The following is a 12193-nucleotide window of genomic DNA, read 5'->3' as shown; positions in this document are numbered from 1 at the left end:
TACAAAACAGTGCGTGCGTGCGTGCGTGCGTGCGTGCGTGCGTGCGTGTGTGTGTGTGTGTGTGTGTGTGTGTACGCACAAGCATGCATGTGTGCATGTGTGTGTGTGTGTGTGTGTCACTAGCTTTATTGTCAGTTAACCTGCATTTTGTCAGACCAGCTAATGTGAGGCGATCAATCTCTCTGATGGAGACGAGGATGCAGAGTTCGATCTAGTGAAAATAGATGATGGGAGTGAGACTCTCCCTGATTGGGTTCATCCATTCCTGGTGATCCATATTCCATATTTCACAGCTGGTGTGGCTGGCTCCATTTAGGTGTCTGTGGCGTGGGCAAATAGCAATCAGTGAGTGATGTATTAATCATGACTTGTTAGAATGCAGTTGTTGGATAAGTAGTATGCCTTCTTTCCGAATAATTATGCGTAGGTATTTCTAACACTGTTCTGAAGCCAGTATTAGAATAGTTATTTATGTACTATATTTGCTTATTATCACAAATTATCACCAGATAACAGAAATGCGTTGGAAATACCCGTGTCAAACAAGTGTGTGAAATGATATCAGTCATATTTGAAATACATTTCATAGTGCCGTACAAGTTAGCCAAACACAGTCAAATCCTGTGGTTTTATATATTTCTAACCCTGACGTTGTGAGTTAAATGAACCAACACACTCACACTGCAAAAAGAAATAGTTAAAACGAGGCCAGGAAAGGCACAGGCGAGCAAGCCGTTCAGCCGTACAGCGAGCGTGTCGCCATGCAAACCTTTGCGACGTCAGCTTCAGCCGGCTCAGCGTTCGAGTTGATGTCTTAATGTACTTATAGGGACATGGTAACTCATATCCTTCCTACTCAACTACTACTACTCATGTGCGGTATCCCCCCGTCTAGTCTAACATTTGATTTCTTGGGATGTTAGTCTCAAGAACTCACCCGTTTGCCATCTTGGTACTGAGAATGGGTTGAATGAACACTGGTGATTTTTGAGCGGTGCCAGTGACTGGCTTTGTGTGTCCCTATTTCCCTGTGTCCCCAATGTATGGCTGTTTGGGGCACGCACCCCTGAGTGACCTTAAGTGTTGAGCAGCCTACAGGCCCATTCACACTGAGCACTATAAGTGTAACTAACGTTAAAACTACCGTAGGGTACAGTACAGAGTACAGTAACTATCACAATAAAAGCATATAGTTGCACCGCTCACATGGGTGTGATTTTTCTTTACTGTGCAGTTTGCTTTAGAGTATAATGCACATCCAGTGCCTGGCCCAAAGCCTGTGTAGAGCTTCTAAACAGGAAACTGGTTTTACTTTGGACATGAAAGCAACTAAACCCGCAGTTTGACAAAGTAGACAGACAGCCAACTTCCTGTGTCAGCCTCTTTGAAGCCCAGAGCCACCGGAAGAAATCTGTTAGTCCTGATTGGCTGTTTAGACAGATTGGTCTACAGGGTCAGGACTGGTCCATTCTGTGGAGTGGAGGGGGGGTGGGTGGCCTTAATCAGGTCAGTGCTGGGCTGCCTGATGAGGTGACATTGGGCTTCAGCGATGGCGAATGATTATCCGGAATTACTTTCTCTTGATTCTCGGAATTGCGTTATTGATATTGATAATGGTTATTAGGTTAGACTTTTTCCGCTGTAGGGCGATGTTGACAGGATTATTCACATAATTCATATTTCTCTTTAACCCATTTAGACCCGGAGGAAAGCCTATAGATATGTTTTTATACATTTCAATCCAGGAAAGTCACCACGGCGCAAAAAAATGACTTGTTTTGAGCTCGTATAGATCTGTAGATCTGAATTCTTGATCTTGAATTTGAATCCTGGAAAGTAATTAACAGTTTTTCAGAAGATCAAGGTGTTTCTTTTAATAATCGACCTCAGGTCTAAATTCTCCCCTTTTTAAAATGCTGCAGTAAAAGTGCATTAACTATGCCACCCTGTGCAATCTGGGACAAGGGACTGTGAGTGTGCATAATTGAGTTTGAGAGAGAGAGAGAGAGAGAGAGTGCATGTGTGTGGGGAGCATCCGTGCATGCGAGCACGTGTGGATGAAACACTGTAATGCATGTGGGCTTTTTGTGCGTGTGTGTTGCTACCAAGTGATGAGTCACCTATAAAGTCCTGTGTTAGCGTGTCATCACAAAGCTGTGCAGGGACCACGCTGTTATTCAGTCGACATAAAGTGTGTCTGTCTGTATAGGATCCATTCTCAACACTCCACATTTGATCTACCTATGTACTTTAATAAACATTTACTTGAATAGCTAAACTCAGTTAAAAGAAATCGCACTGATGAGTAAGCACTATAGCTGAGATAGTCGAACTTAGTCACGTGTATTTGTTGGTCACAAATACACGTATAGGCCTACTGCAGATTTTAGATGGTTGTGTGAGAAACAAACACAATACAAATCTTTACCATTTATTTACTTTCTTATTCATGTATTTATTTATTTTAGTTGACTTGAGACGTAGCGTCCCTATTTTGAGCTGGATATTTGGCAATCGTGTGAAGGTATTTAGTAAAAGGGGGGAAAGTAGTGATCCTTTCCCCCCCTGAGGGACTGGGGGGACTCGGTCAACTTAGTATACAGTCTTTGTCTGTCAAACAAAGAGAGAGGTGTGAAATGTGCTGTACGTATATCCATTGCCTGCATGTGAAAGTAAAACAAGTCAGTTCATTGATCCCATTTTGACCAAAGCTTACGTTGGTCCCATGAGGGAAACACAGGACCTGCAGGATGCTGCTATTTTTAATCAGAGGTATAAGAACAAGAGCGGAACCCAGTGAACCTCTTTGTACTGCCAAACGAGCAGCAGAGACAAAATGTCTTAACACTTTGAATACAGAACAAGCTTCACACACACACACACACACACACACACACACACACACACACACACGCACGCACGCCAATCAGAGATCTCGCCTACCAATCTTTCTTTTTATATATAATTGTCTGGGGACTTCTAGTCTGGCATAGCCAGAAGATCACAGATCTCTGCCGGCTGACTCATCTGGGGAAATAAAAAATTCAGTGAATGGACGTCACGGCAGAGTACAGAAAACCAGCACAGACAAAATGTATAACCGCTGCTTTGAACTGAAAACCAATCCAGATACCGTACCAATATCATATGAAGTGTAAATAGCACAAATAGCCGATCTACTGTACAGTAGCATAAATAGCCGATTGGTCACGTTTTCAGCTTGTAGATTGGCTATTTTTTGCTACTTTGTGTGACACTGTGACGAGTAGGATATAAATTAACCAAATAAAACGAAAAACATAAAAAGTTCAAATATGGACACAAGGGACCTGACAACATGGCAACATGGCAAGTTGGCAACACTCTTTTTTTTTCTTTCTTTGAATTGTTTCCAGTTGAGTCCCACTGTCCTAGAATTTGATTATATCACACACTGGTATCGGATTGGTAGGCCCTACTCTGTATCGACTGCTATGGAAGTTATCGGAATCAGTATCAGGAAGGAAGAAAATGGTATCGGAACATCATCAGCGTTTTCTATCAACACGTCAATGCAGAAAGGTTGAAAGACATCCAAATTACATTTTTTATCACTGTGTTAACACACTCTGTTAACACAGATGATGGAAAGAAACAAACAACAGCAATCTAAAGCTGGCATGATGAATATCAGCATTGTTCATTTCATATCAATCTCATGGCAGGAAGAGGCAAGGCTTATTATTTGCTAATGTAAACATTTAAATCTGTCATCGCCAGCTAGGCTACAGACTGTTATTAAAAACGATCAGATCCTTGCTACTTTTATTCATGGCTGTGTGTGTGTGTGTGTGTGTGTGTGTGTGTGTGTGTGTGTGTGTGTGTGTGTGTGTGTGTGTGTGTGTGTGTGTGTGTGTGTGTGTGTGTGTGTGTGTGTGTGCGTGTGTGCGCGCGTGTGCGTGCGCGGGGGACGCTGAGTGTGGGAAACAGTGTTGCCATGTCTGCTAATAAGCGACTTTGGGCTTATTTTTTGCTTCGTAAATATTGGTAGTTGCGGGTTGAATTTTTTAATATATACAGTATATTTTTTTGTTTAGCGAAAACTAGAGTTCTCAACAGGCCTGAAAATTTAAATCTTACCCCCCATGCCAAAGTGCTAGCGCTCGCCCAGCAGTCTGCTGTCACCAAGGCGGATGCGTGCACCCTCGCCCTCAGGCGTCTTACTGGTATAATAATATTTAATAATCATATTTAAATAAATATTTTCATGTCATGGACCCCCAAATTAATATGTATTTGTCCCCTAACCCCCCATCTGAAAATGTATTGTGCCAGGGAGCTCCCTACCAAATTTGTGTTGTTAGAATGTTTAAAAAAATCTTCCAAATAGTTTATTTTTGTTTTATTTTGACTATTATTATTATTTTAATAGCAGATCTAGAAGCTCACAAAGCGGCACATTGCGATGTGTTGTGCCCTGCCCTAGTTACTTATTTCTCTCTCTCTCTCTCTCTCTCTCTCTCTCTCTCTCTCTCTGGCAACACTGGTGGGAAAGTGACCGTGCCACTGTGTCCAGTCAGTCCAGGGCATTGTTCGGTGCTTTCGATGACGTGATGATGTTTGGACACACCCGCAGCAAAGCGCCGGATTCCTGAGACGCCAGCCAGTCGGTCGGTCCCGACGCAGAACTAAACTAAAAGCAGAACAACTCTGATAGGGATGTGATGTTTGACAGCAGAGATCAAATACTTTATCACAATCTGCCCTCAAATACATTGACATTTTGACGTTTGTTCTCTGTTACTGTGACGCTAGAAATATACAAAATGATGTGATGACAGGTTGTAGGAAAGAGAAAAGTGATGGCGGTCATAAAGAATACGGTGTGGTAATAACGTTGAAGCCAAACTAATAAAGAAGTGTAGAGAGAGTAGAGTGGGAAGTGAAGCATGGTGTGGTCTCTCTCTCTCTCTCTCTCTCTCTCTCTCTTGCTCCTTCATTCTATAGAGCTGAAGTCCTGATGTCACTCGCTCATCCAACCAAGTGTAAAATCAGGCATTGCGACGCCATCAAAGTCTGCAGAAATGCATATGTCGACAAAAACCAACTGTAGATTTAGTCGACTTAAAATCATATGATATTTAGTCGACAACAAAACTAGACTACGACATTTCAGATGAGTTAAAATATGACTAAAACTAAATTAAGTTTCATTCCAAAGTCTATGGCTTTAACTAAGATGTGCTGTCAAATTCAACACTGCTGACTCCACTAGCTATGCGGACAGCCGCCTCAGCAGTGCTGTGTGGACACACACTGGCAGGATTATAGTCAGCTAATAATCCAGCAGTGAATAAATGCACAGCCCTGCAGCCAGTCTTAATGCTTTTCCACATGATGATTCAACCCTGCATGGTGATCAGTGTTGTTTTTGGCAGCAAATTTAGATTTTAGTTTAGTCATAGTCTTTGGAATAAAACTTCATTTCGTTTCAGTCACATTTTAGTCATCTGAAATGTTTTAGTGTTAGTCTAGTTTTAGTCGACTAAATGTCATACGATTTTAGTCGACTAAATCTACAGTTGATTTAGTCGACTAAAATGTATTTCGGTGGGCCTTGATGGTGTCTTAATGGCTGATTTTACACCGGCTATTTTCAGCATGCAAGCAAGTGTAAAATGACTTGTCTTACTTATACTGGATCTCTTGTCCACTAGTCCCTTGCAAACATTTTAGTCACATTTTTATTTGTTTGATGAAATTGTCAATATATTTAGTCTAACTTTTAGTCATCATAGCTTAGTTTTCATGTAGTTTCCATTCAGTTTTCGTCAGTGAAAAAGCATTTTTCGTCATAGTTTTAGTCGAGGAAATCAACAGGTGATGGAGGGATGATCAGATCACATGGAGATGTTTGTCTCCACTGGTTGAGGAGTAGGAGGTTGTGGTTGTTTGTTGTATAGCCATGAGCCATGATGTCACACGTTTTGCACTTTCCCCCGTAATTGTGTGTGCGGCGTGTGTTGCAACACACGCACACACGCACGCACGCATGCACGCACACACACACACACACACACACACACACACACACACACGCTGAGGGAGCTTTAATCAGATTATGTCTTGACCTTTGCCCTCTGTGCAGGTTTCAGAAACACAATGGGGTCTATGATCACTTTCTAATCCCATCTATTAGCGTTGGATTAACACAGAGCACACGTGCATACCATACACACACAAAATGGTCCTCTGAGCCACGTGCTTGAGTTGGTGACACAATAATGAATTACGGTAATAGTTGGTTAAAATCAATCATTTCAAATGGGAAAGGCCCTTGTTGTGCTTGTAAAGGCTTTAATGGGTCTTGTCCCTCTCTTATCAATACATGTATTAACCCATTCTGACCTGAGATCAGATTCTAAAAATGTCTTCTGTCAGTCGTTATTCGATTTTTCAAAAATAGCAGACCTACAAGCTCGTGAGCTTGTAGATCTGCTATTTTTCAATAGCTAAAGCATAACATAATGCTAACACCAAAAGGGGTTCCCACCCAAAATGTAATAATAATACATGATGACCTCATATACTGCATGGTCTTGCATGACAAACTAGTCAATACTAATTGACAGATTCTTGATTAAATTTTTTGTGTACTAGGCCTATAAGGACCACCATAACTCAGAGACCATAAATAATAAATGTACACTTCTTTTGTGCAAAAACAATATTGTACATACAATATTGTGAAAGATTTACAGACCTGTAAGGGTCCATTTGGAACCCCCTCAAGTAACCCAGAGGGTCCCTGGACCTCACCTTCAGAAGAAGAATATGTATGCAATACGAGTATGAATTTGTGTTTATCAAACATTTTAATGAGTGCCAAAATTATATATAGGAGTAGCTTTTTTTGATTGATTGAATGCTTTATTGGACAGAAATGTAAACAGCTGAGCACAGAGGTACATTCAAACATTAAGGCATTCAATTCATCAACATAGCATAACAAAATAACACAATAATACATGTCATCAACAAATACAAAAACACTTCATAGGAAGAAAAAGGAAAACAGTGGCAGTGAATGACACCTCCTTTCGATGCATGAGAATTTCCTTTTTTTCCCCTCCTTTCCTCCTTTTTATTTCTTCCTCTTTTTTTTCCTCCTCTCCCAAAAGGTTTGGGTTGACTCTCAATAGATTGCGTTCATACAGCCGCTCTGCTACTTACAAGACCCTGACCCAGAATCAGGTCGTTTATGAGTCATTTGGCGCCAAGTTGTTCCTCCCCTTGGCTTGTGGTCTCCTGCATAGATGTTCTTTTTAATTAATTTTTTCAAGACAATTTAGAAAGAAACCGGTGATTACAATCTTTTAATGGATGGTCCACATTTTGGTGGCAGAGACAGAGTAGGAGAATCTCCCCGCGTGTGTTCTATAACTGGGGGCTACCAGATCGTTGTCGCTCCCTCTAGTGGGCCTGTTTATTGGCTGCATGCTTTGTGCCTCAGCTATAAATCCTCAGTTTGACTTTTAGGATGCAGTGGACGGTGCAAAGCGGACAGGCCGAAGACAGATATACTGCCACTCGTTTTAAAAAGAAGGACGGCAGCATCCCAGAATGCACTCTGTCTTCGCATTGTTGTTCTCACATCCACGGCAGCCTGAGGAGGAGACCTCACCGCAACACCATCACTGTGATATGGATTCCTTTTGTCAGCTCAATGCGGAGGCTTTTTTCATCGCCAAGGCTGCTAATCACCTGTAACCCCCCCCCCCCCCCCCCCCCCTTACTCCTGCACAAAGCCAGAGGCTGATGTGCATGCGTGCATCTGTGTTGCCATGTCTGCTTATTATAAGCGATCTTGGGCTTGTTTTGTTTTCTGTAAAGTCGCTTGAAAATGTTGGTAGATGCGGGTTGCTTTTTTGGGGAAGGGGTCTTGTTTGTAAAGTGTAGTTGCTTATTTGGCCTTGTTTCTTAATGTTGTTTAAACCAGTGGTTCTCAAACGTATTCAAATCAAGGACGACCCCCATATTGCATTTGCTCACGGACAATTAGGTCTGAAAATATTTTGGATTTGTGTTGTTAAAATGTTTAAACACATATTAAAAAGTTTCGCTTTTGTTTATAAGCTCGTTGTGAGCTTGTAGATCGGGCTATTTTCAAATATCCGGGTTAAACGTGATCATGTGGCCTAGTACAGTCGCTTCTTTTGGGCTGGTTCTCATAGACCTCGTTGCTTATTTCTCTTATATGTCAAAATATGGCTAAACTGCATTTCTTCCTGCACAGGGCCAGAGGCTGATGTGCGCGCGTGCACGTTTTCATCTGCTATCCTTAGATTAGCATTGTGTGAATAATATGCCTGTCCAGTCTGTGTGGTTAATTAGCACTCAGGTTTCTCAATAATAAACATAGCTGTCAATAGCTGTCACCCAGATAAGGGGGGAGGAGAGAGAGGAGGGGGGGGGGGGGGGGGTACAAAGGACTCGATGTTGTCTGGAGACCAGCTAGGAATCACTGAGTGAGATAGTAGGGAAGGGAGGGAGAAACTGTCTGTCTCTGTCTGGGAGGCATAAAGCAAGTAATGATTGAAAAGGTGAAATATGACATGGTGAAATAATTAAAAATATATATATATATATATTGCGACTTCTTGGGACAAATGTGACCAAAAATGTCAAATGTTTGACATATCCCCATTAGTCCACATGTGCCGTTTCAGCTCCCCCTTCTTCCACTGAAACGTTTGACATTTTGGACCGTCCGTCTCAAGATGTCACCCGTTTTGCCGTCTTGGTACTGAGAAGGCGTTGATAGGTCACAGAAGAGTGCCAATAGAACATGAAATAATATCCGGTGGTCCGGCATGTTTTGATGATGATGGTGAGCTATAATCCATCTCATTACCTGTCAGGGTGGAGCGGATGCTCTTTGACATAAAAGTCCATAATTTAGCCGGGGCTGATTACAAAAGTGTAAGCAGTTTATAGAGCTGAACCAGTAAACATGCTCTTCTAGACGGACAGGCTGGCCTGAAGCCCAAATATTTAGAGGACCCAGAAGAGCAACGACGTTCTGCAACGTGATGCTGATTAATGTTCTTGTGGTTTTCAGTAACAATGGAACCCATAAAATCAACGCACATTTCGTTTACAAGATAAGACCACAGAGAGAGAGAGAGAGAGAGAGGCAGCAGCCTAACCATGCATATACAGTACGTGCACAGACTGCACACACATTTCGGGTGGAACACTGTTACTTTTCAGGATTCAAATGCAAAAGCATCAAAAGTCACGCTGTGTTTCAAGAAGAAAAAAAACATCGTAGAATATGGAGATAAGAGGTTTTTGCCCGATAGCTACGATTTACATGGCTTTGGATTCATGAGCTTTATAGGGATGCAATTAAGGAAACAGCTCTTTTATAGGATGCTATAGGACTGTGGAGGTTTTTGACAGTTAAAAGATCTCCGCGTAGCCCTGCGGTCTCATGAGGGCTGATTAGGGTGATTATCACTGGGGCAGAGATGATTGAGTTTAAGACCCTAAATAAGTCCATGCGTTGTTCATGGCTCAGATACTACTGTAGTGTTGTAGAGAGACTCCATTAGCGTTTTAATGGCAGCACACACACACACGCGCACACACGCACGCATTACATGTGCACTTCCAAATTCCAATATAATGAAGATGGAAGAAAAAGGGGGAATTTAATGGGGAAAAAATGCAACCATTTAAATTGTGTATTCTCTCATTGCAGTGAATTGTAAAAAGTACATACGTCAGCACACTAAGTGATATCTGGGAAAGTGTTAGTGTTTTGTGATAGACATTGTTGGGGAACTGTGGAGTAGCACATTTACATTTTGAAAAGACCCCCACTGCCCCCAAAAAAAGAAAAAAAGGAGAAAAGGAAAAAAACAGAATAATCACATTTGGGTCTTAACTAAAAGAAGTGGACAGGTGAAAAGGGGTCTCAGCACACCACAAACGTCTCTCCTAAACCCAGCCCACTAATGTGTCCTTTCAGCCAATGATGGAGCCCCCCCCCATACCCACCCCACCCCACCCCCACACCCACAAGAGTGTGGAAAAGGGAAAAGAAAGGAACAAACCCCTCCTGTACTTAAGTTTTAAGGACAGTGAATAGAGCGAGAGCCCCACTGCCTGCCTGCCTGCCCCACATACGGTGGCTGAATACAAAAGACCCCCCTCACTATAGGAGACCACTCCCCCTCTGTAAGAGCAGTCACTATGGGAGACCACTCTATCTGTCTCTGCTGCAAGCGACAGGCCCCAATGAAGCCATCAGTGTGTGTGCACACACACACACACACACACACACACACACACACACACACACACACACACACACACACCTCCTGGCTAATGCATTCTTTTCACCCCTGCAGTGGTGAGCCGAAACGGGGAGGGAGGAGAGAGAGGTTTGGTTTTTTCGGCCCAATTTGAATATTTCCATTATTTATCAGCGCAGAGGATTGAGACCTTAGACGCGCCAAGTCGCTATATAGGGGATCAGGCTGTGTTTGGATTTGCTCTCTGTGCTGTGAAATTGCCAGAGGAACACGACGTAGATTATGACGCGAACACACGCAGCGGCACCACTGGACGTTGAAGACGGTCATCATTTTCAGTTCAATCATATACCTGTCTCATTCAAATGTCAGGGATTAGGATTGAGTGTATATACAGTATACTAAAGCCAGTATCGTATTGTGCACACACATCACCACCCCATTTCCGTTACGGAATTCAATACAAACATACAGTACATATGTACTATATCTAAAACAAACAATGTAAGTCTTCCTGCATTTAGGTTACACGAGGGAACCCTTGATATGTTTACCACAGTGAATGTGTATTAATAGTTCGTTAAGGAAGTGCAGTACAGCTGCAAGAGGAAGAGACATGATGTAATAGAGTTCCATGTCACTAGAGGGGGCGGGGCGTCTAGCCGAGCCCCCTCTGTCCCAGTGCTGCTGTGTACAGTCTGACTGACAGACACTTTTCCCATGCAGCCACAGAACAATCCTGGGAAATGCTAAGAGTTCAGTCCAGCTCACGCCATGACCCGGTCACTGACACTAGTGGTCACTGGTTGCACGGTGGACGACCTGGTGGTCACTGATTTAAGGCTGTAGGGTGGACGGTGAAGGATTGAAATGTGGAATGATGCACATGCACTGTCAGCACGCACGCAACGCAATGCACGTACGCACGCGCGCGCACACACACACACACACACACAGTGGTATTTTATAGCCTAAATAAATTGCAAATGGACTTTGACAATCAATTGAATTTGCACTCTGCATTGAAGTTATACTTGCCACAGAACTAACATATGTTTGCTTGTGATATTATTTACAGTGTAGTTTACAGTCTAGGCTGTTTGGTTACATTTTGTCCCTCACAGCTTGTTGGTGAATGTCATCAGTGTCAATCTGTCAGTGATGTCAAACCTCGTTCACACGTACCAGACACCAATCAAGCAAATGTTTGGTCGTTTTTTTTATTTTTTTGGGCCACCACAATTATTTTCCAATGGGAGTCACATGGTTTGACCAAACCTTTTTGTTTGATGAGGGGGGAGGGTCAGAACACCACCAGCAATCAGCAATCAAACACAAATGTTTGATCAAACCACGTGACTCCCATTGGAAAAGCATTGTGGTGGCCCAAAAAAAACCAAAAGCGACCAAACATTTGCTTGATTGGTGTCTGGTACGTGTGAATGAGGCCTCAGTCTGTTAGTGAACACTCCTAAAGACCTGCTAATTATGACATGCCACAATCAGCCTCAGGGGGGCAGCAGCACCACCACCACCACCTGGTCATGATGAGTGTGTAAGGATGTGTGTGTGTCATATTTGTCACATTACCCAGACTCGGCCCTATAGTGGACATCCTTTTATCTTATTTCACAGTCAATGGCTGTGGTGTCAGTCTCTGAAAAAGCTATGATCTTGCACATGGTCCACTGTATATACTGTATTCTATACCTTCGCACCTCACGATTGGACACTAAAAAACTTTGGGGAGGGGAAAAACGTTACCGGTAATTGCCCTCTATAATAGTACTCTTCGAACGACACTTTTTTTTTTAAATGTTTTTTTTTGTTGTGGCTTTCGCCTTTATTTTATATTTTTTATGGAGGGACAGACAGTACTGTAGGCTGACAGG

The 12193-nt window shown here is 42.6% G+C and overlaps 1 protein-coding gene across 1 annotated transcript in view; it reads left to right on the top strand.

Annotated features, from left to right (window-relative positions):
* Window positions 1-12193, top strand: part of tmtc2a (transmembrane O-mannosyltransferase targeting cadherins 2a) — a 70394-nt gene that overhangs the window by 16449 nt on the left and 41752 nt on the right. The gene's annotated exons all lie outside the window — the stretch shown is intronic.

This window comes from Protomyctophum parallelum (genome assembly GCF_964188405.1).
Source record: "Protomyctophum parallelum genome assembly, chromosome: 22".
Taxonomy (NCBI): domain Eukaryota; kingdom Metazoa; phylum Chordata; class Actinopteri; order Myctophiformes; family Myctophidae; genus Protomyctophum; species Protomyctophum parallelum.
Note: the sequence above shows the minus strand (reverse complement) of the source record. Positions and strands in the feature narration are given on the sequence as shown.